Source organism: Gymnoscopelus microlampas (assembly GCF_963454915.1).
Source record: "Gymnoscopelus microlampas genome assembly, chromosome: 13".
Classification (NCBI taxonomy): Eukaryota; Metazoa; Chordata; class Actinopteri; order Myctophiformes; family Myctophidae; genus Gymnoscopelus; species Gymnoscopelus microlampas.
In genome coordinates, this window is record NC_139950.1 from 8174714 (window position 1) to 8199227 (window position 24514).

Consider the following 24514-nt stretch of genomic DNA (forward strand, 5'->3'; position numbering starts at 1 on the left):
TCCCAGAAAGCTGCTCTTAATGGATTAATAAGCACTTGTTAATACTTCTTTCACTATTTATAAAAAACCCACAGACAGACGTAAGAGACAGACTTTCACTTAAACAAAACTTCACAAATAGCCGATCTACGAGCTCACAGCGCGTCGCGTTGCGGCACGTTGTGAGCTTGTAGATCGGCTATTTTGGTACTTTTTTTTGTGACACTGTAGTAATTTTGAACAGTCCACGAGGACCAGCCCACCTCATACTGTATGTACAGGTATATTTACTATACATGTAGAAGCAGGCACATCAGTTATTTTTTCTTCACTAAAATGTTTAATCAACATTTAACATTAATCACCTGAAAGCCCAATTTATACTTAGTCGTGTACATGGTTCTGCCCTCCAAAGATTGCAGATCTACAAGCTCACAATGTGTCACACTTTTAGATCTGCTATTTTGGAGTGCAACACCACACACGCAAAAAAGTATACCAAGCCCGTCGCGGTTTAATGTCAAGCTTTTTCCCACACTACGCCTAGTAGTTCAATACATGTATAAATGATTATTTAAACATATTTTGATACATTTAAAGGCATTGTAGGGAGTTCAGACATAATCAAAGAAAAAAACTGTTGTCAAACACCGCCCCTCCAGCAGTTCTTTTCCCCGACCACCAGGGGGTGACGCAGGGCGGACTTTTTAAATGAGTCATGCCCAAAATAGGTTGCCTTATGCGGATACAATTCGCGGAAATGCCCGACCCTACGGTTCTCTGAATTTATATTTTTAAATAGGCTCTTTCATGATAAATTGACCACATATATGAAGCTAAACAACTAAATTCTATCCAAACGATTTTTTTAAAGTAAATTATGTGCCTCAAAAAAGAAGTTTGAGAGCGTTTTAAAACCGAAAGTAAAAAGTTGATACGGGCACGGACGCGCACGGACACGCACATGCGTGCGTTAATTTACGACCCGGACATAAACAACATGAACATAAACAGAAGGGAAAATACGGATTTCAGACAGAGGACTGTGTTTCAATGAAGGAAAACACCCCAGCATCATTATATAGTGGCTGATAGAGGGGAGAAAATGCAAAAAATATATATATACATATTTTTTAAATTTAGGCTTAATGTTCCCTACAATGCCTTTAACAAAAGTACAATATGTACCGTATATAAAAAAAAAAAAAATCTAAAACCCCACAGACCTCCTGTAATTATGCTGTGGTCCACTAGTGGTCCGTGGACCACTGGTTGAGCAACAGACAATGCTCTCTCTCTCTCTCTTTCTATCTACATCTCTATCTCTCTCTATTGGTCTGTGGTTAAGAGCAGCCAAAAATACTCCAGGCCCCCCCCCCCACACACACACACACACACACACACACACACACACACACACACACACACACACACACACACACACACACACACACACACGTGTGCCTTGCTCCTTGTCTAGCAGTCCTAACCAATCACAGCAGAGCAGTGGTTCTCAAGCAGAGGTCCGGGGACCACCAGTGGTCCTTGAGGGGGTTCCAGGTGGTCCCCAGCTAAATGATGGAGAGTTGGTAACCAAATGGACCCTTATTAGATCTTTAACACTTGAGAGCGTTACGGGTCCATTTGGTTTCATTTTACGCTCTCAAGAGTTACATTATTAAACATCTGCGTTACTTAATTAAAGAATTGTTAACGTTTGCCTGTTGTCTCTCCTATAGGCTCTATGCACAGCAGCCATAGTATCACTTCCTTCACAGGTGTTACCAATGATACTAATGAAGGCTCTGTTCCAGCCTTCATTAGTATCATTGATAACACCTGTGAATGTCTTCATAATATGGCTGCTGTGAATAGAGCCTATTGGTACCAACATCAACACAGCATGGAATCGTGGACAAAATCGTATCCAACAACAACAAAATATTCCAAGTCTTGGAGTGGTGTTCTGGTCTGTGGCTCAAATAAAATGCCGAATAAATAATGGACCTTGATATGAAAAGGGTTGAAAACCACTGCAAACAGAGTTCAAATCCAGCTCATTGTGCTGATTGAGCACGTCCACTCCCTCATACTCTCCTCATGGGGAAGATAAGACCCTGGGGAGCTCGGGGGAGTTGCTGCTGCTGTGTGTTGGCATCACCCGCTGCAGGCTTTAATGGGATTTAGCTCATTCCCAGTAGGGTTGGGATCCTTTAGGATTTAAAACGATTCCGGTTCCTTAATGATTCCCTCTTTAAAGGACAACTTTGTTTTTTTACAACCAAGGTTTATATTTGAGCTTGTAATTAAAGTAAATAAAAGATGAGTGTTATTTTCATTTACTGCTTTCTATAGTTTTAGCAATTTGCGCGATATTTTTTACAGTGGGCGGGGGCATTCTGTCCGGTGGCTAAATATGCCTTTTTTTACACAATAAAAAAGGTCCTGTGGTCTTTGATGGCCAGATGTGAGTTATTGGGGGCTAGAAGAGCTACTGTAAATAATAATAAAGAAAACACCGGGTTATTGTGTAAAAAAAGACATATTTAGCCATCGGACAGAATGCCCCCGCCCACTGTAAAAAAGATCACGAAAATTGCTAAAACTATAGAAAGCAGTAAATTAAAAAAAAATTACACTCATCTTTTATTTACTTTAATTACTCTCTAAAACATAAACCTTGGTTGTAAAAAAACAAAGTTGTCCTTTAACCGTCCGATTCCTAAACTCTCCTATATTCCTATATATATATATATAATTTTTTTGGCCGTTATAATATTAGATAAACACATTCAAATTCAGTCATACATACAGTGTTGCGTACATATTATCGTAGTGGTTCTCAAAGTGAGGTCTAGGGACCCCCCCGGGTTACTTGAGGGGGTTCCAAATGGACTTTTACAGGTCTATAACTCTTGAGATGTGTACACAGAGTGTAAAAATGGACGGTTATGGTGCTCCTTTGTAATGAAAACGTTTGAGAACCACTATTAGTGTGATTAAAAAACGATTCCGGAAATGCTTCCAAACGTGACGGAACCGATTCCGGTAAATGTTGAATCCGGTTCCTTCGATTTCTCCGGTTTTCCGGATCCCAACTCTTTAATTCCCCAGTAAAACTTAAAGAGAACGATCCAATCACATCTCACACTTTTATACAGGCCGTACACTTTGCCAGGCGATAGAGTGTGAAGTCGAGTCTTCTACAGCAGCGGTTCTCAAACTTTTTCATGTCAAGGACCCCCAAAATGATATGTATTTGGCTGCGGACCCCCATCTCAAAAACGTTTTGTACCAGGGATTTTTGAAAAATAGCAGATCTACAAGCTCATAGCGCGGCACTCGGTGCCGCGCTATGAGCTTGTAGATCTGCTATTTTTAATAGCCAAAGTATAAAATATGGTTAAAGTGGTTAAAATGATTGTGCCGCTATATTAACTACTTTTGCTGGCTCATGGCAGGTCTACCTTGGATTGTTATGACATTATTCCTAATAATCACAATCCTCTGTTCAGAGTATGAATGGGATTTTCTCACTTCTGGAGACCCACTTTTGAGCTCTGGCTGCATAATAGTTGCATAATAGGCAGTTGTAACTTCCATACAGGCACACACACACACACACACACACACACACACACACACACACACGCACACGCACACGCACACGCACACTCTTAACTCTTGTCTCTAGCTTATTCAGGGGAGAGACTGCACATTCATGCAGCAGACCTGTCCTAGATAACCTAATGTACAACTTGTGAAGATAGCGGATCCTCAAGCTCACAAAGCGTTGAGGCGTCTTCACTTCACTTTGCAGGTTTTTATTTTTGGTCATTTGTACACTATGCAAACAATATGCTCTTAAAACAACAGCAGCAATAACACATGACATAGTTGTGACCAAAAAAAGGTATAGGCTGAAGCTACATAGCTTATATTGCCTACCCTTTCAACATAAAATACATCCATGACAATCAAAGAAGAACAATTTAATTCTCACAAAAGTTAAATTAGAAGGAGAAGAAAAAAAATAATACAGAAAAAAACAAACAAAAAAATGGGACAAAGGTTTTTGGCTTCATACAATGCATGTTCACATATATGGTTATACATGTGAATACATGATTTGTTATTTTGACTTTCTTTTTGTATCTATTTTTGTATCTTTTGTTTTATTCTCTATTTTATTTTCATTATTATACAATATCATTATATAAAAATCAAAACAACACATGATCACACTAGCTCTTTATACTTGTTTATAATATTTTTTTTAAACATTTTTTTAAATGCATAGATCGATCTACACCTCCTCAATTCGTTATCGCAACAGCTCCACAAACTTACTCCTTTTACTGATACACAGTGTTGTTTAGTATTGGTTCTTGCCCATGTTGTTTCTTGTGAGCTTATAGGTCTAATGGCAGAGTCATAACAATTAACTGTCCTTTCAATGTGCTTATCTGAATAGTGGGAGATATGTGCAAACGTAAAGGTAGGGTAAGTGATTAACTTTGGTTAAAATAAGTGTTAAATAGCTCTATATTCTGATAGTACTCATCGCTATAGAGTGTTTGTTCAGTAAAAGGAGTCTGCCATGTCTCTCCAGCGCTTTTATAAACAGAAAATGCATTTTCAGAGCTCTCTCCTGATTGGCTTACATTTTGTCACCTACCTGAAAATGTACTATATTCTGTTTACTAAAGAGCTGGAGAGACCCCTGTGACCGAACACACGCTCTGTAGCAATGATTACTATCGGAATATTGCAAAAAATTGCAAAAATATCACTTACCCTACCAATAACCTATTTAGACCTGAGGTCGATTCTAAAAAAAAACGTCTAAATCCTGACCTGAGTTTTCTGAAAAACTTCAAATATTTATTCTAAAATTACAAAAAATGTAAGTTGCTATATACTGTACATAGCAACAGGATGTCCCGAAAGGTATAGTTACAAATAGGGGTTCCTGCCCAAAATGGGTTAAGGTCTGGGAGCCAATCGGAATAACTTTAGGGATATCAGGCCTCAAGTTCATCAATAATTGACTCATATTTGAAATATGATCTAATTCCGATTTATTAACTAAATCAGAGTCGAGCGAGTGTTAGAATGGACATGGCTCTCACTCCTGTGCCGGTTTTAACCCATTAAGACCTGAAGCCGATTCTACACATGTCTCCTAAATCCCAACAGTATTCTGAAAAACCTATGTTTCCATATCAGTGATGCTCAATCTTTTTCATGTCAAGGACCCCAAAATTATATGTATTTGACCGCGGACCCCCATCTCAAAATATTTAGTTCCAGGGGGTCCCAGAAGCAAATATTTGAGTTAAAAATGTTTGCTTTAAAAATATATACAGTCAAAGATTTGCACACATTTTCACGATTTTTCAAAAATAGCAGATCTACAAGCTCGTAGCGCGGCACTCGGTGCCGCGCTACGAGCTTGTATATCTGCTATTTTTGAATAGCCCAAAGTGTAAAATAATGCTTTTCTTTAGCTCAAATAAAAAAAATGACACAGATGCGTTCCCGGTCTCAATGGGCTAATCCGAGCCAGATGAATTTGAGTTGCGCAAGTCTTTGTGTGCGTTCTCTCCTCTATTGTGCGCTTTGTGTGCTGTAATCTGTGCGTCTAATCTGAGCAACACAATGGGCGCTGTACGTCCAGGCAGTGTCATGGAGCAGTTTGAAAGTGCTCTCTCTCTCTCTCTCTCTCTCTGTCTCTCTGTCTCTCTCTCAGTGAGTAATATGGCAGCACAGACGCGCCTAGACGGAGCGTAGACAGATTGGGTCCCTCTAGTTAATTATTCATTCTTCCCTTCAGATGTCAGCCACAGCTACAGTAGCCTGTGGGGACGGCGGGTAGTCAAGTGGGGCTTTTTTTTTTGTGTCACGGGTGGCCTAATGTTCACGTGTGTAGCGCGTCTGTACGCATGTACAGTGTGTGTGTGTGTGTGCGCACACGTGCATGCTTTTGTGCTAGTGCACGTAATGTTTAGATATCTGTGTGTGTGTGTGCAGTGGTGTGAAGTAACTACATATTTTTACTCAAGTACTGTACTTAAGTACAATTTTGAGGTGTTTTTACTTTAACGGAGCATTTCCAATTTTCAATGCTTTTACTTCTACTCCACTACATCTCTGAGGAAAATATTGTACTTTTACTCCACTACAATTATTTGACAGCTTTAGTTACTAGTTTCTTTGTAGATTTGGATTATTATTACAAAACACACATTAACTCATTCCCTGCCAAAAACGTAAAAAATGTAATTATTTCCAATTACCAATTCTGCCAAGAACGTAAAAAACGTAATTAAAAAAATATGAAAAATGTTGGGCAGTGGGCAAACACGGCCAGCAATAATTCAGGCAGTGAATGAGTTAACCACTTCAGCCCTATATACATTTCGGCCATTTGAAAATAGCCGATCTACAAGCTCACAATGCGTCGCATCGCGACACATTGTGAGCTTGTAGATTGGCTATTTTCAAAAGATTTAAATACATTTAAAACATTTTGAAATAGGAGATTCTGCATAACGTGTACTTTCTACTTTTGGTACTATAAGTACATTTTGATGCCAATACTTTTGTACTTTTACCAAAGTAAATTTTGTTAACATTGCAGTATTGATACTTTTACTTAAGTAAAACATGTGAGTACTTTTTCCACCATTGTGTGTGTGTGCTTTTGGAGGATGCATGCACACCACACAGTAGAAAAAATTACCCAAATGAACCTGTAAGTTGTATGTATCCTCATGCCGCGCCTCTGTGCATATTATTTTGTACAGTGCAGCCTAATGCCCTCTGATCAGCACTATAGGTTGCTGTGTAATGGGATATGGACGCGCCATCTGCAATGCAGAAAGCTTGTCTTTAATGCAGCGCGCCAGACGTCTCCTGGATCTCTATCGATCGTGTGATCGACTCACTCCCGTTGTCCTATCCTTGTAAAAAGTTCCAGCGTGGATGCATTAAAGGGGGAAAAAAGAGAAAAGAAATCTTGCCATAACACACAATTCAATTGCATTACTTACTGTGAACATCAGAAGTATTTCCCCGAATCTCGAAACTAGAGAAGCAGGGGCATTTACAAGAATACGGGCAACGTTCCAACTTGAATGGAAGATCAGATCGTCTGTGCTTGTTTGCAGTGGTGGAAAAAGTACTCAAATGTTTTACTTAAGTAAAGGTATCAATACTGCAATGTAGCAGTACTCTGTTACAAGTAAAAGTCTGGAATTCAAAATTGACTTGAGTGAAAGTACAAAAGTATTGGTATCCAAATGTACTTAAAGTACCAAAAGTAAAAGTACTAAAATGTTTGAAAATAGCCGATCTACAAGCTCGCAACGCGTCGCGATGCGACGCGTTGTGAGCTTGTAGATCGGCTATTTTCAAATGTATGTATGTATGTTTCATAATATCATAATTTATATCTGAAAAGTAACTAGTAACTAGATGAAGTGGAGTAGTAAGTAGTAAGTAAGAGTACAGAAAATGGGAAATACTCCAGTGTATACTCCAGTCCAAGTAAAAAATCCTCAAAAGTGTAGTTAAGTACTGTACTTGAGTAAATGTACTTAGTTACTTTACCCCACTGCTTTTGTTCCCATATGAACTTGGATTTGATCGTGGCAGAAATATGAAAAGTATTGATGCTCCCCTGTAACCCCCACGTTCCACAGTGTCCACAAAAACAGCTTGTCTTCCTTGATTAAATAAATTAAGTAGCTTATGACACAGATTAGGTACTGGAACTGTTGGTTTGAGATGTGTGGAGACATTTAATATACAGTCTAGACTGAACAACAACAACCTGACGATTGTACAAGACTGTATTGTTTTGGTCAAATGCAATTTGCACAAACATTCGTTTCGATGAGGTATACAGTTACAAAATTGAGGTTTGGCCAATAAAATGGCACTTTATTGCCCACACTACCAGTGTACATGTTCATAGTGAAAAGATACCGTATTAACTTTTAACTAGCTTGGTAGCTATGGAATAGACCTGGTAGAAACGACAGGAGACACTGTAGATAAATTGAACCAGTGACTCAGGGAATTTTACATGGGTAAAGAGTGAGACTGGAGACTGTACTATATAATCCAGTGTGTATGATAGTCAAGGCTTAAAATCAGTCTGAGCTCATCGGACGGAGTAGAGGTGAAATTATTATAATAAATAATACATTGATTGATTAGTCAAATCAAATTCTGATAATCAGTTTAGTGAGGTAAACGTTTTTCTTTTTTTTATGTATATACTTAAAAGCATACTTATACTCGTATATACAATTATATGATGCATGTTATGTAAACATTTCTAATCTGACATTTACAATTTCACCAACATGTGAACGCTTATCTCCCATATTCTGACAGACAAAGCTTTCTTCAGCACTGCTTTAACCCATTAAGACCTGGAATGCATCTGTGTCACTTTTTTTTTTTTCATTTGATTTGAGCTAAAAAGCATTATTTTACACTTTGGCTATTCAAAAATAGCAGATATACAAGCTCATAGCGCGGCACCGAGTGCTGCGCTACAAGCTTGTAGATCTGCTATTTTTGAAAAATCATGAAAATGTGTGCAAATCTTTTAATATATATTGTTTTAAAGCAAACATTTTTTGACAAAAATCTTTGCTTCTGTGGGTCCCTGGAACAAAATATTTTGAGATGGGGGGGTCCGCGGCCAAATACATATCATCTTGGGGGTCCTTGAGATGAAAAAGTTGGAGCACCACTGATATAGAAACATAAGTTTTTTCAGAAAACTGTTTAGAAGACATTTGTAGAATAGGCCTTAGGCTTTAATGGGTTAATAAGTCATTTGAAGTTCGGTTCAAATGTGTATTTTCTAGCATTTAGAACTTAATTACCTTATTTAACCGTTGTTTATAATAGAACATTGTGAGTAGATAGATAGACGAGCCCACAGGGGGAAATTCAGAGACGGCACAGTAGTAAAAAGTTACAGTAGTTGCTGAAGAGGAACATCACAATAAAAACACCCTCAAACAAATATTAATAAAAGTATGACGCATACACCCTATAGTACAGTCATCCCGCCTGGTGCAGAACACAGACACCGTTGATAAATAATAGAGTACACAGATGTATACACGCTATGCAAAACAAGAGAGAGAGAGAGAGTAGCAAGGTAAGCCTATAGTACCGTATGACATCAGCACAATCCACAGGTAACGTTACAGATGCCAACAGAGTGGATGTTAACAATATAGTCGCACACCGCAAAAGTTGAGCAATAGTTATAACGCATCAGCCTAATCCACAGGTAAAAAAAAGATGATGTACGAGCTTGTACTGTACATCTACTATTTTGCCATAAAAAAAAAGATATAGTCTAGTCTTAGTCTATCCACCGGAACAAAATCATTTTTACATTTGTCCATTCTGTTGTTATCGGCAGTTGAATATGGCTTGTTTTCACCAAAAAGTGTGTTTTTTCTACATCTCATAACATGGGAGTGGATGGAGTGACGTTTTTTGGGATGATGTCATTTCTCCCTCTGGGATTCTCTCGCAGTCAAGGGATCATTGATAGGTTGGGGAAGAGCACAAAAAACAGAACACAAAAAAAATGACAGTGATGGCAGTCAAGTGTTGGATTTGAAATGGCAATGGCAGGGAATGTGTTAAAATAAATCTTCTTTTCTGGTGGTCCCTTAGATGGGGGTCCGCAGCCAAATACATATCAATTTGGGGGTCCTTGGCAGAAAAGCGTTTGTAAACAAATTACGTAACTAGCAGGTAACAGGGTGGATGTTATACAATAGTCACACCACGGCGTAATGCTACTGAGTCACAGAGTAGTTGAACATTTCGGAATTCTGACAATAATGGGGTTGTTGTTCTATGTGTTCCGGGCACACATTTGATGCCCCAGTATTGTTGTGGTGTGTGAACTTTATGTATTGGTGTGGTGTGTGTGTGTGTGTGTGTGTGTGTGTGTGTGTGTGTGAGGTTTATGGGGCGTGTTGTGATCGAATCACTCCTCTCCTCCCTCTCTCTGTCTGTTACTGGCAGCTCTCTTTCATGTTGTTTCACCCTGTCAAAATGTCACCCATGTCTCTGTTTATGGGCTTAGAAGAGGCAGGGCTGGTGGGCGCACCATCTGGCACGGTGCACACGCACACTAGTGCATCACGCACACACACAAAATATATCGAAACCGACATTTACAATAACCTGTAGGTGACTTAATCTTGCTTATGTAGGATAATCGAAATATCTGTACATTTTCATCTGTATAAAGGAATCGACATGAAGTTTTGAATAGCGTATTATAATTGACTACATCGATACGTTACGCTGTAACTTCCTTGTACAATTGCGGTGTACAAAATAGTGAAAATAGCCAATCAGCTATTGTGACTATTTAATCATTAATTAGCCTAATCCTAATCGGGGCAAAGGTTTGAAGTAATTGTGATATTGGGCCCGATTCACTAAGCAGTTTAAGCCCATATTTTTATTTTGAATGTACCGGCATTTACGAAAATTCTGTCTGATTCATTCATCTCTTTCTGTCGGTTATTTTTGCGGGAGGTCCGCTCTTTCTTAAGGCTGCTCCGAGGCTGACTTACATGGGATCAAGGCTTGCGTATGTCTTTAGAGTGCTTTATTCTTCATGCAAAATAGTGCCAAACCTCAAATAAAACATGTATGTGCCCAACATTTGTCAACACATGTAAAAAAGAAAGAAAAAAAGATGTCAACGATCTATTGCTTCTATGCATATCATAGACACACGACATGATGCAAATTGAACCGCTTTTTATTTCTTTTCAGTTGACGCATTTAGAGCTGAATTATTAGTTCCCTCGCGTGTTTGCAAGAGTGGCCACAGTTTTGCTAGTGGGCTTTAAGTTTCATGCCAACTCCAATGTCATGCTATTAACCCATTAAGCCTCGGCTAAGATCAGTGAGCAATTGTTTAGTAGAAAGGGCTTATATAATATCCTTGCCAAGTTTTATGAGCCGTTGGTTGTGAGGTTGAACTTTATGAATTAACTTCTTATTCTCGTTACACGCTAGTACTTTATTAACGTTCAGTGGATCCATTGCGTGACTGTGGGACTCGCTTGCCAAAATAAGCTGATCTACAAGTTGGCAAGGCGGTGCGTACCGACGCGTTGTTGGCTTGTAGATCCGCGTCCATTTTGAAGCGTGACGACGTTGATGGTCTGACGTTAGAGTTCCCGGTTGCCTTTTATGGTGTTAAATGGGGCGTGGACGATCTACACGGGAGCGCGCTCGTGACTGTCGGGCACAAATGAAGGCTGTACACAGCGTCTGGTGAATCGCACGTTAGATTGTGCTTATCGAAAATACACCCTCCTTTAGTCACTTTATTTATACGTTATTTACGGCCAGCTTAGTGAATCGGGCCCATTTGATTTGAAGTCCTATCAGTGGGCAGACACTAGTGCATCACACATGAAGGAATGCAAACAAAACTAATTCTGTCAGTATAACAAAAAAACAAGTACTGGTATGTATTTATTTATTTTCTGCCTACTGGCGCCGTCGTCGCTCATGTTACACCAATATTGATGACCTATTGATTTCTGTGGCACTAGAGAACTCCCTTCCAGGGGAGTGTAACATGAATACGTTTATCTTCACCAAAATGAATTACAGGACTAGTTTGTTTATATAATTGTGTTTGCATTTGTTTATGTGCTAAAGCTTAGGCCTGTCACAATTACTACTGTACCTAGTTGCCTGATCGAAATTATTACTTAATGCATAATTGTCAGAATTGTTTCCATTCATCTGTAAAATGAATTTGTTGAAAAATAATAGCCAATCTATTTATGCTATAAAAACATTTATAATTGAAAGTATACAATTATGAAATACACATTATTGGTTGGTACCGTATATTTAACCACTTAAACCCCATATAGTTGAGCGGAGTCCCTCAGGGCTCTATACTAGAACAACACGCTGTGAGCTTGTCGATCTGCTATTTTCTGCGAAAGCTTTCCCCACGATATGGTTGCTGGGGTGTAAGTTGTCAAGTTATTTGTCATAAATGCCCTCTGCAATGTTAGTTTACAAAGCCTCCAGGGCAAACAGAAATGTCATTTTGAATTATGTTCCAATGTTCAATGACAACATTTATTTATATGACAATTAACCGTCAACTAAAATGTCATCATGATGGTGACAGCCCTAGGCCTAGCTTCCTGTGCAAGTGGTTTAATCTGTGTGCCCAAAGCACGCCAAAGGGCAAGTCAAAATCTCAAGGCACAATTTTATTCATAACGAAAATAGCTGATCTGCAAGCTCACAACGTTTTGGACATAGGAGGTTTCCATCCGACAGAGACGATACGTCGTCCTGTACTGTATATATATTTTGGGCATAGAATTCGCCTCTGTATAGGCGAATGAGTGCACACAAAGTACTGGTATAGTAAACTATAAAAAGTGCTCCTCAGAGCACAGGTCTCCGCCAGGTCAGGTAGGTTATTGTGGCCTCCTGGTGGCACTATAATAGGCCAATGTGAAAAGGGTGGCATTTCTTCCTAGGCCTTTCATTGAGGCATTTTGTTCCAAAAAATGTGTTTTGAAAAATGTTACCTGCTGGTGGCGCAGGTAACATGTGAAATGTGAAAAGGGCCAATGTGAAAAGGGTGGCATTTCTTCCTCTGCCTAGTGGGAATATGCGTACAACATTTCACGGAAATCGCATGCTGCGTTCATGATTTGAGGCATTTGTTATAATCGGCCTCCTGGTGGCGCTATAACAGGCCGATCTGAAAGAAATCAGGACAGAGGTTCTGCTCTGGCGCCCAGGGAGTGTGCGTGCATAGTTTAGCTGCAATCGGCCATAAAAGATAATTCATAACTTTATGTATAGTTGTATATTTATAATTAAATAATTTGTGGTTCTCACTCTTGGACTTCTTGGTCTCAGGGCACAGCAATAATAATCTGTACATTGAAACTATAAGAAATATAGGATGCCAGGTTAACAAATGAACCTAGCGTCTGTCTAAATAACATGCTATCTAATAAGACTGCATGGTTGTCAAGGCTAGGTCAAGGCTAGGTCAAGTGCTAGCTGGCTAAAGTGGAAGAAGTGAGTCTGCAGATTACAGCGGAAAATTGGGAGTGAATTTGCAGTTCTTACGACAGATTCTGAACACACACACACACACACACACACACGCACACGCACACGCACACGCACACGCTCTAACCTCCTCCCTTCTCCTGATAAGGTTCACAGGGTGTTGAAAAGCACCCAACAGGACAGAACGCAGAGACAGACTCTGTGTCCAAGTAGTATTTGTATTTTTAGCCTTGTGAGAGAGTAGCTTTTTAAGATTATCCACATGGTAGAGAGGCTGGGGGATTTCCCCTTCATTAATGAACCATGAAGTTAGCAGAAGATTGGGTTAGAATGGCTCATAGGCTAATGCCTAATTCATGCTTCGTCACATGCTGCGGTGTAGTGTTGATTTTGACAGAAAATTTTGATTTAGTTTTAGTCATAATCTTTTGAATCAAATTCCCTTTTGTTTTAGTCATATTTTAGTCATCTGAAATATTCTACTGTTAGTCTAGTTTTAGTCGACTAAATAACATAAGATTATAGTCCACTAAATCTACAGTTGATTTAGTCGACTAAAATGTATTTATGGCGGTGCCTTGATGGCGTCGTTATGGCTGATTTTACACTTGGTTGCGTGCTGAAAATAGCCGATCTACAAGCCCACAACGCGCCGCAGTGCGGCGCGTTGTGAGCTTGTAGATCTGCTATTTTCAGAGCGCAACACCCGAGCGCAACCAAACATAAAATGAGTTGTCTTTTAGTTCTACTGGATCTCTTCTCCGCTCGTCCCTCACTAGCATTTTAGTCTAGTTTTTATTTGTTGACAAAATTGTCAATTATGTTAAGTCATAGTTTTAGTCATCGTAGCTTAGTTTTTATTTAGTTTTCGTCAGTGAAAAAATGTAGTCGAGGAACATTTTTCGTCATAGTTTTAGTCGACGAAATCAACACTGGCGCTGTGAGCTTGTAGGTCGACTATTTTTGGCCGCGCGACGCCTGCTGTGCGTATGAGTACGAATCGTGCCTCAGAAACTGTAGCCTCGGAAACCCATGCCTTTTTTTTTGTTTCAAAAGAAAAAAAGCCTGGGAGAACCTTGCAGGAACGCTGGTCTTAGGACCTTGTTATCTCCTAACCAATCAGAGTGCTCCAAACCCAGGCGCTGGAATCCAGCGCCTGGGTTTGGCTCCCCCTTCAAGACCATCGATTGGGCTCGTTCTTTCAGTCTACAGAAACTGTGGTTCTGAAACATTTTCATGTCAAGGACCCCCAAATTGAGAGCTTGCAGATCGGCCATTTTTTTGAATAGTCGAAGTATATAGAATGGGTTTAAAGTAGTTTTAAACTGATTGTGATGCTATATTTACTCATTTCTGCCTGGGACCCTCTCGAACCCCCCCTACTTTGAGAACCCACGGCTTTAGCGTGGGCAGAAATCAGGTCAGCTGAGCTTCCTGGGCGCCCCATGAGAGCCACACCGCCACAGGAAGTGCATCACATGTCACCCGTGGCCACATGCGCGGACGTCATGGTGGTTTTTCAGGCATTTTCAGGCCAAAAATAGAACCTCCCTCTCTCTCTCTCTCTCTCTCTCTGTTGGTTAATCCCCGCTTTCGCCCACCAAACTCTGATCCCAGCTCCCCCCCTCTCCTCTAATCGGTAAAAAAAGAATCATTTCCTTTCATTGCCCAGAAACACCATAGAGTAGGCAAGAGTTGAGATAGGCCTAAGTCAGGGGGTCTACAATGTTTTTCGAGGACTAAGGACCCCTTAGCTCAGTGGTTCTCAAACTTTTTCATGTCAAGGACCCCCAAATGGACACTTATTAGCCCGCGGACCCCCATTTGAAAAGATACATTTTAAGGACCCCCAGTTTGACATGCATTAGGTCTACGGACCCCCATTTAATGGCATTTCTATCTCTGGGACCCCAATTCATGTTGTAAAATCAATGTTAACTTAACTCTGAGAGTGTACAAATGGAACCAAATGGACCCGTTAGGGTCCAATTGGTTCCATTTGTACACTCTCAGAGTTACAGACCCATAAGGGTCCATTTGGTTCCTATCCATCATTTAGCTGGGGACCCCCTGGAACCCCCTCAAGTACCCCTGGGGGTCCCCGGACCCCAGTTTGAGAACCAATGCCTTAGCTGAGAGAGAGAGATGCGAAATTTGTCTCTTCCTCGTTTCTTCACTCAAGTTGAAATATTGCAAATCAGGTGGAGTTCACTTCGCGAGCTACGCGGAAAATGTCTTCGGCTCCTCAGTGAAAGCAGCTTTATAGGGGTTCAGTGCCTTGCTCAAGGGCACGGGTCCGAGGGTGGTGCAGGGCAGGCGGGGGTCAAGTTCCACTGCGAAGACCAGGGGTTCGAATCCTCCGGTGCGTCCGGCCTGGCTGGCGTTCCAACGAACACAATTGCCCCGTTTTGGTGGAAAGGGAAGCCGGGCCGCTGAGGGCGTCGTTCTCAGTGTTGCCCTGTCCGCTTTTTATAAGCGACTTTGGGCTTACAACAAGTCTTTCTGTAAAGTTGCTTGTAAATATTGTGGGTGTAGTTGCTTATTTGGGCTTGTTTCCTAATGTTGTTTAAACCAGTGGTTCTTAAACATTTTCATGGCAAGGACCCCCAGATTAATATGTGTTTGTCCGCAGACCCCCCATCTGACCCCCCCCCCCCCCCCCCCCCCCCCCACACACACAAGATTTGTGTTGTTAGATTGTGTAAAAAGTATTGAAAATAGCAGATCTACAAGCTTGTAGAGCTTGTAGATCGGCTATAGCTGTAGCCTAGACGTTTCTTTTGGGCTTGTTTTCATAGACCTAGTTGCTTATTTACACACTGGGCCCTGATTGGTCCCACGCAACTTCGGAGGGAGTGATATCCAATCACAACTGAGCGGCGCCAGAACAAATCTGCCGAGGGCAATTTGTTTTGGTTTCCAGGCTATGACATAACTGGTTTGATTTCCAAAGGAGTAGGCGCAGATATACTGCTGATTTTTCAAAAAATAGCAGATGTACAACTCATAGCGCAGCACAGAGTGCCGTGCTATGAGCTTGTAGATCTGCTATTTTAGAAAAATGATACATACAGTATCATTATTTCTCTCCCAAAAATCTGGCAACACTGGTTCTCTGTCACTGCACTATAGACCATATTCACACGGCGGCCATGTTTCTATGAAGTCAATGAAAGTAGCCACCCCGGGTGGCGGCACTTTCAATGTTAAATTCCAATATGGCCGCCGTGTGAATATGGTCTATTGCGACTCCTACAGGTTGTTCAGGGTGTCTATTCAGTGACGTGTGTGGAACTGAGGGGGGAGGATAGGCTGTTCCTCCGCATGAATTACATCCTCCCGGTGAACACTCCTCACTCTCTGTCGGGCGAAAAGAAAGGGCGGCTGAGGTGTGAACACGTTGTCAGCTTGAAGATCAGCAGCTCTCGTCCGCAAGCAGCACCATCGTGCGATGACTATGAATATTGCTTAGGATAAGCTAAAGCTCTGCTCAATAGGACCGAACAGGCTCAATTTGCTTACACGTATAGGTCTGTTTTTTCATTGTACATTTTTAATGCAGAGGGTGGGCATTCAGAATAATGCCCCTATGTGCATTTTTCCCATGTCGCTGTACCACTTGCCGTTATGGACTAGTAATGGGGGTGAGGCTCTCCTAATGGCGGATGTTTACATCTGTCTTGTGGCAGCAGCCACACTGCGGTTGCCAACTAAATGCCGTCATGGCCGCAGGCGAGCGCACAGCGTCGGTCCAGGTTCAGATGAGCAGAATGTGATTAAACAGACCATACACTGTTTGTCTGAGAGGTGTGAGTCATAAAACAAAACGCATTCTGATTCACATTGACAGATTGAGGAAGAGGAGAAGTGCTTTGATGCCAGAGTGTGAAGCTTAAGTGGTTAATGTTACATTCAAATATAACATTAACCACTTAAGCTTCACACTCATAATCCATCACATTTTATAATCCAAAAGCGCTTCACAATGTTTTTGCGTTTGCCAGACCATTGGAGAGATATCCCCCAACGACTGGATCAGCAATTTTAATGATCAATCAGTCAATTGTATTCCGGCTTGGATCAGCCTCGGAAACCCATGCCTTTTGTTTCAAAAGAAAAAAAGGCTGGGAGAACGTTGCAGGAACGCTGGTCTTAGGACCTTGTTATCTCCTAACCAATCAGAGTGCAGAGGGGCGTCGCTACGTCAGCGTGCTCCGTGCACAGGCCGGGGGGGGAGGGTAGGTGGGGACATAGATTGGTGAAGCAATAGGAAGCGGCGTTGGAATCCAGCGCCTGGGTTTGGATCCGCCCTTCAAGACCATCGATTGGGCTCGTTCTTTCAGTCTAGTGGAACTATAGCATAGTATACTTTTAAGTTGCTATGTTTCTATATCACAAAGAAAAATCATTTTTTTCAAGGTTTTAAAGAAAAAAAACAGCATCTCTCTCTTTTTTTGTTTTACATAATGTTTTATATCAATATATACAAACAGTGTAATGGCTTTATTGTCTGCTCCAAACAATTCAGCAAAACCCACTGAAACCCACCTATGGCTTATCATCAAACGCAGGCGAAATAAAACATTGTCCACAGGTTGAGTAACTTGAGTTATAGTCTGCGTTTTTACTTCTCCAAATGTGCATAGTACAAACAGCTCATGTTCCTATAGTCGCGCTGGTAAAAAACATCTGTCCACCCGCAGGTGTATGGACTTTCCCAATTTCCCCTGTCCATTGATATGCCCTCGAGAGGCGTGCCCTTGGTGCCCACGAATAATCTAATACCAATAATTACATCAAAACTAATAATACTAAATAATAACTACAATCATGATAATAATAATAAACAAAAACGGTGAAATGATTATGATTTTAGTGTTTTGGCAATTATTTGGGGGCCCACTTACAATAGGCTCTATTCACAGCAGCCATATTATCACTTCCTTCACAGGTGTTACCAATGGTACTAATGAAGGCTCTGTTCCATTTAGTGTAGCACAGTATTTCTCAGACTTTTTAATTTCCACGACCCCCATAACTCTGAGAGTGTACAAATGGAACTTTCTTTTTCCATTTGTACACTCTCAGAGTTACACATCCGTAAGGGGCCATTTGGACCCACTGGTGTTTCCAGTGAGCCAATAGGCACGATATCAGCACCCTGACTCTGTTTGACCCGAATGGAACAGAGCCTTCTAATAGTATCATTGGCAACACCAGTGAATTTCTTCACAATATGGCTGCTGTGAATAGAGCCAATACCCTCACGGCCAACGAGAGGGCCCCAGCCCACAGGTTGGGAAGCGCTCGGGTGTGGTGGGGGAATTCTAATTAAATGCAAGGTAGTCGGTTGAACAGCAAGAGAGAGAGCAGCCTCTTAACAAACCTAAACCAAACCAGTTATGTCACACTGTCACGCCACAAGCCAAGGAGGAGAGCCGCGGTGATCAAACCGGCAACCTTGTGATTCCACAGCGGGTACGAGGAGCTCTGTCCATTGTTGTCGGTAGTAGGAACCAAACAGCGGGCCATTTGAACCAATAGAGAGGGAGGGGGGGAGGCAGAGAGAGAGAGAGAGACAGAGACACAGAGAGGTGGCTTTTATTTTGGTCACGCCGCCATGTGCGTCACGACACATGGCAGCGCGAGGGAAAGCCACCTCTCTCTGTCTCTCTCACGCTCTTTGTTTCTCCTCTTTTCTCTCTTTCTCTCCCTCTTAATTTTTCTTTCTTTTTTCTTCCTTTCTTTATCATTCTTACTTTTATCTTTATTGCTTCCTTTCTCATTCTTTCTTTCTTTCTTTCTTTCTCTCGTTCTCTTTGTTTATTTCGCTTTCTTTCTCTCCTTTCCTTTCTGTCTTTCCTTCTTTCATTTCTTTCTTTCTCTGTTTACTTCTTTCATTTTTTCTTCCTTTAGATTTTTTTCTCAGTTCTCTTTGTGTGTGTGTGTGCGCGCGCGCGTCAGAGAGATGGTTGTTTTATGAAGATGTCTGGAGGCTTTTTCCATGTTGTTCAGTTTCATCTGACGTTTGAATGAAGAACATCAAGTCCTTCTTATTGCTCATTCTTCCCTCCTTTTCTTTTTTTCCGTCCTTTCTGTCATCCTCCATCAAATTGAAAATAATAGCTTGTTTGTCCTCAAAGAAGTTGAACAAGTAAGCATCAAAATACACTTTTGTGAACACAACCCCCCTGCACACGCACACAAACAGTCTCTCTCTCTCTCTCTCTCTCTCATCCTATCAATAATCCCCATGGTGAATGAGCAGCTGGGTTTGCTGCATGGGACTGAAATAGTTCCATCCAGTTCATATCGCGGCTGTCGCGCAGAAACCTCACAACTCCCATGTTTTAAACTTTGTACGCTTTGTATAGGACATTGGTTCTCAATGTGGGGTCCTTGGGGGTGGGGGGGGGGGGTTACCAGGGGGTCCCAGGGGGTCCCAGGGGGTCCACAGCAAAATTAGTTAACATAGACTAGAGTCACACTCATTTTAACCACTTGAACCATTATGTCATACTTTTTGAAATTTTGAAAATGTGTGCAAATCTTTTTTTTTTTTTTTTTTAATATAATTTTTATCCCACGATTTTTGTAACCCATTTTTTTCACCCGGTGCCAATTTCCTAAGTGATCCTGGGCGCTACACCAGCCCTACACCAGCGCTACACCAGTCCCCCACAGCCAGGGAGGCCAGGGCCGAGCTCATGCTTCCTTCAGTGCATGAGAGCCAACTGACCTTCTTGTCACCTGACAGGGGGGAGTTTCCCTGGTTGGACGTAGCGCGTGGAAGGAACACGTTATTCCAACCAGTTCCCTTCCCCTCCATCAGGCGCCCCGGCTGTCATGGGGGAGGCGGTATAGAGACCAGGATTACTACATGTTTTTGTGAGGGTATTAACTACCCTAGGAGACACGGGGAGAACATGCAAACTCCACACAGAGTAGGCCCTTTCGCCAACCCCACCCTGGGTATGGGCGCTGATGACGCGGAGGAGAAGACACGCCCCCAGCGCCCACAGCGTCCCTGGCGGGAATCGAACCCAGGACCTTCTAGCTGTGAGGCGACAGCGCTACCGACTGCGCCACCGTGCCCCTGTGTGTGCAAATCTTTTAATATATATATATCATTTTAAAAGCGAACATTTTAAACAAAAATCTTTGCTTCTGTCTGGAGGTACCTCGCAGACAATTTTTGAGACGGGGGGTCCGCGGCTAAATACGTATCAATTTGGGGGTCCTTTGACACGGGAAAAGTTTGAGAACCGCTGCTATAGGAAACGTTTTTTTTTCTTCTTTTTGGACATACAAGGTTTCCACCACGACGGCGGCGGCGATATGAGAGTTCCATCCAGGAGCTCTGCTTATCTGCTCCTCTCCTGCTGTTGCATGATGGGAGACTCTCTGGCCATGGCTGGCTGTAATTAGTGTTAAGGCCAGTTTGGGAAGTCTGGCCGTGCCCGGCGCCCCCGGGTGGCCGCAAGTAGGTCACTGGCACACAGACTATACAGCACCCCAGGGCCCCCTTAGACACAACATGTTTACATGTATGTCACGTGATACACACTTTAATATATATACATTTATTTAGAATCTACATTGTATGTGGATTCTACAGTATATCGTTGCTGTCGGGCAGAAACCTCCTATATGCAAGGGATAATGCATGGGGAGGTAGTCATTATTGAAATTTAAAGCCCGACAGGGCGATTAACCGTGGTTAATCGCCCTGTCGGGCTTTAAATTTCAATAATGACTACCTCCCCATGCATTATCCCGCTTATTACACGGCTACTTAATAAATACATAAATACATTTACCCAAAAGTAACAACAAAACGAAGTATTTCCTTGCTTACGGCAATGAAAGTATTCCATAAGTATTGGGCTGGGCGGACAAGTTCGCCTCGCAAAAACAAATGACGAAATGGAAAAAAACTCGCCCCAAAACACACTCGCCCCCCATTCTATTTACTGCCGATTTGCCTGTAATACCGCCGGATTTGCCCCGGGGCGACTGTGTTTTGGGGCGAGCGTTTTGGTATTCCCCCGTTGTTGTGCCACGATAAACAAGGAAGCGCAGTGGATCAAATAGAATGACTTCTCGGTTATTGCATCGTCTATTTCTCACTTCAAATGTTTTCAAAAACATTCTTGAGAGCAACGTTTAGTTGTAAATGACATTGTTTGTTTGTTTACATGGCTGTCATGTTGGATAAAGCATATAACCAAGCAGCACAGGTTGACATGAGCAGGTGTTCTGAGTCTCTGATTACACAGCGGTCCGTTATTGAGCTCAGCGGTCATTATCCAGAAATAATGACCGATGACTGACCAATCAGAATCGAGCATTCAACCAAGCCGTGTAATAACCATGTTTAATTTTTTGTGTTTTTCTTCGTAAATTAACGCCCTACTTGATCATACTTCAGCGTCGCACAAAAGCATCAAAAGTAGCAGATCTACAAGCTCGAAACGCGCCGCTTTGCGGCGCGTTTCGAGCTTGTAGATCTGCTACTTTCGACGCTTCTGAATTTGAATCCTGAAAAGTGTCAGTTTTGGACATAATATGAGGTTTCCACCCGACAGAGGCGATATCCTACTATAATTAATGAAACCTCTGTCATCAAAGGGAACCTCTGTCATCAAGGAATTCTGTCATCGAAACCCGTTCGGCAGGGTTCTCTCCTCAGCGGCTTGAGCAGTTGATCTGAACTCGCACACATTGGCATTGACCAATGTAAGCTGTTTATTCGCGTTTTTGTGCGTTTCTGCGTTGGGGCTATGGGATGATTTGGGATCTGTCGTCGCCATGGTTACAGCGACGCAAACTGCGCGTGCGTGGAGTTACTGTTGCCGTCGACAACGGTAGCACAAGGCCGAGGCAGACCTGCCTCACAGCGTAAGCTGCAAAGTTGTAAAGGAGACGAGGAGCCTTTCATTTAGGAGCCGTGCACTGTCCACACACACACACACACACACACACACACACACACACACACACACACACACACACACACACACACACAGCCTTTTATGAGCGGAGGGCCACTGATATCATTTTCCATTGCACTCGCACGCACATTGACCCGTGCACTGTTCCTATCCACATTGTGTTGGCTCTTGATGCTAATAGCGTTAGCGTGTACAATGTTTACTCATTCACGGAGCAGACCGTCGCCTAATGTACACAATCTCGCGGCGGGTCAGAAACGACATTATTTTAACTACTTTCACGTTGAGAGCGAGGCGAGCGGCCAGCCGGCTGGGACACAAACTTCTCTCTCTATGACAGCGAAGGAGGATCTAGTGTGTGTGCGTGCGACTGTCAGCGAGTCAGAGTAGGCTACAGAATTACCCCGAGTCAGAGGAATACACGGACGGACGGCTGTCGTCTTAGCCCAACACCTTAGCACAGTGACCTCCAACCTGGGGTCCGCGGACCCCCAGCGAATGCTTTGCGGACCACCTGCCTCAAAAAAAGATGAATTTCATTTGATAATGTGCCCATCCCAAGCTCAGCCCCAGACTGTCTGTCTCACCAGCTGTGCTCAATCAATGTCATTATTAACGTGCAAGACCACAACAAACTTGGTCTCCCAAAGTTTAACTATAAGCATGTAGGCTACTGTGTATAAACCAAAGTCTGCAAATACATTTGACTGCACATCCCCAGGTATGGACTAGTGTGTAGTAATGATAATAAGTAAGCCTTGCCGAGCCACGTGGCCCATTGGGCAGGAGCCTATCTCCTTTTTATTTAGCATGAGGCAGCTTTATGTACAAGTACACCGCCTGGACATTATGCTAGTTTGTCGCAGGGACTTGCCCCCGATCCAGCCCTTGACGCTGAGTGCCAAGCAGGGAGGCATCGGATCCCATTTTTATAGTCCTTGGTATGACCCGGCCCGGGGTTGACCTCGGAGGCCGGGCAATCATTGATTTTAAATGAGTGCCATGTTTCATTCAATTCTATCGACATTCGGTTGAATCGCCAACATTTAGGCATTTTTTTTTCATATTGTCGCAGTAAGGTGGAAACTTTGTGTGTACAAAAACATTTATTTTCAACACTTTCACGCGTTGTGAGCTTGTCGATCGGCTATTTTCTGCTAAAGCCTTCCCCACAATGATAGAAAACGGAAAAGACACTCGCATAGAGCCCTGAGGGACTCCGTTCGACCATAATGGGGTTTAAGTGGTCAACCTCCAAACCTGCCTGGATGTGTGGCTGGCCGGCGGCCGGCCGCCGCTGTGGCTGCTTGTTGTCATGGTTACATTGACACCGTCGTCCTCTCCCATCCTCAGCTCTGCTCTTCTCTCTCCCATCTGCTTTCCGATTGGCTGAACACGTGCTTCCCCTGTGAGCAATGACGCACATGAGGGAGGGAGAGAGCGGAAAAGAGAGAGAGCGAGAGTGAGAAGAAAAGAGGGAAAGATAGAGAAGAAAAGATGATGTAGAAGACCTTATTATTCCTGCGTAAATTCAGTTTCAGCTTCACCCAGCTGATGACTGCTCAGGTGGTCATATTGAGTGCTTGCTCGGGGGGGGGGGGGGGGGAGTTAGTGTCTTGCTCACGGACACTACTTCGACACACTCAGAAGGGAATCGAACCTGGGACCTTCTGTTTCCTCTCTCTACCCATTCAGCTATGAGAAAAGAGAGCGTCAGCTCCAAAAAAATTGCTTAATTGAGCCTGAATTATATTTTCTCACACACCGAAAAATATCCGATCTGTAAGCTCCCAACGTGTCGCCGTCGCAACGCGCTGTCGGTAATTAGCAGTAGATCACCAATATTTTCGGTGTGAGACACCGGAGCACAACCGTGTTTAAATCAGTTCATTTAATGTATACGTCATCGCACCAGGGTGTTGCTTGCCGACAAGAGAGAGAGAGATAGAAGAATACGAGAGATAGAGAAAGAGAGCAAGAAGCATTAAAGGAGTAGTTCACCCCAAAAAATACTTATTTTTTATCAATTACACACCCCATGAAGACTCGAATTCATGGACATTTTTTGGACATTTTTTTTGGCTTCGTGGTTGTGTAGTTGCTAGAATTTTTTTTGGTTGAACTACTCCTTTAAGTCCTGATTTATACAGTATATCGTCGTACAGCAGTGTCATACGACAAACAACAGCCTAATGCAGGGGTCTTTCAGTTTTCAGCCCAAGGACCCCCTAGCTGAGAGAGAAATGAAGCAGGGACCCCCACTATATTGTATATACTTTTTGTCTTTTTTCCATCTACACCTCTACACCTCTTTGCCAAAAATAGCTAATCTACAAGCTCACAACGCCTCGCAGCGCGAGGCGTTGTGAGCTTGTAGATCTGCTATTTTCGGCTAATGTTCCCCTCAGAATAGGGACCCCCTGTTGAAGATCCCTGGCCTAATGTAT

At 42.4% G+C, this 24514-nt stretch overlaps 1 protein-coding gene across 7 annotated transcripts in view; it reads left to right on the forward strand.

Annotated features, from left to right (window-relative positions):
* mark1 (MAP/microtubule affinity-regulating kinase 1) overlaps positions 1-24514 on the forward strand; it is an 86787-nt gene that overhangs the window by 17984 nt on the left and 44289 nt on the right. The gene's annotated exons all lie outside the window — the stretch shown is intronic.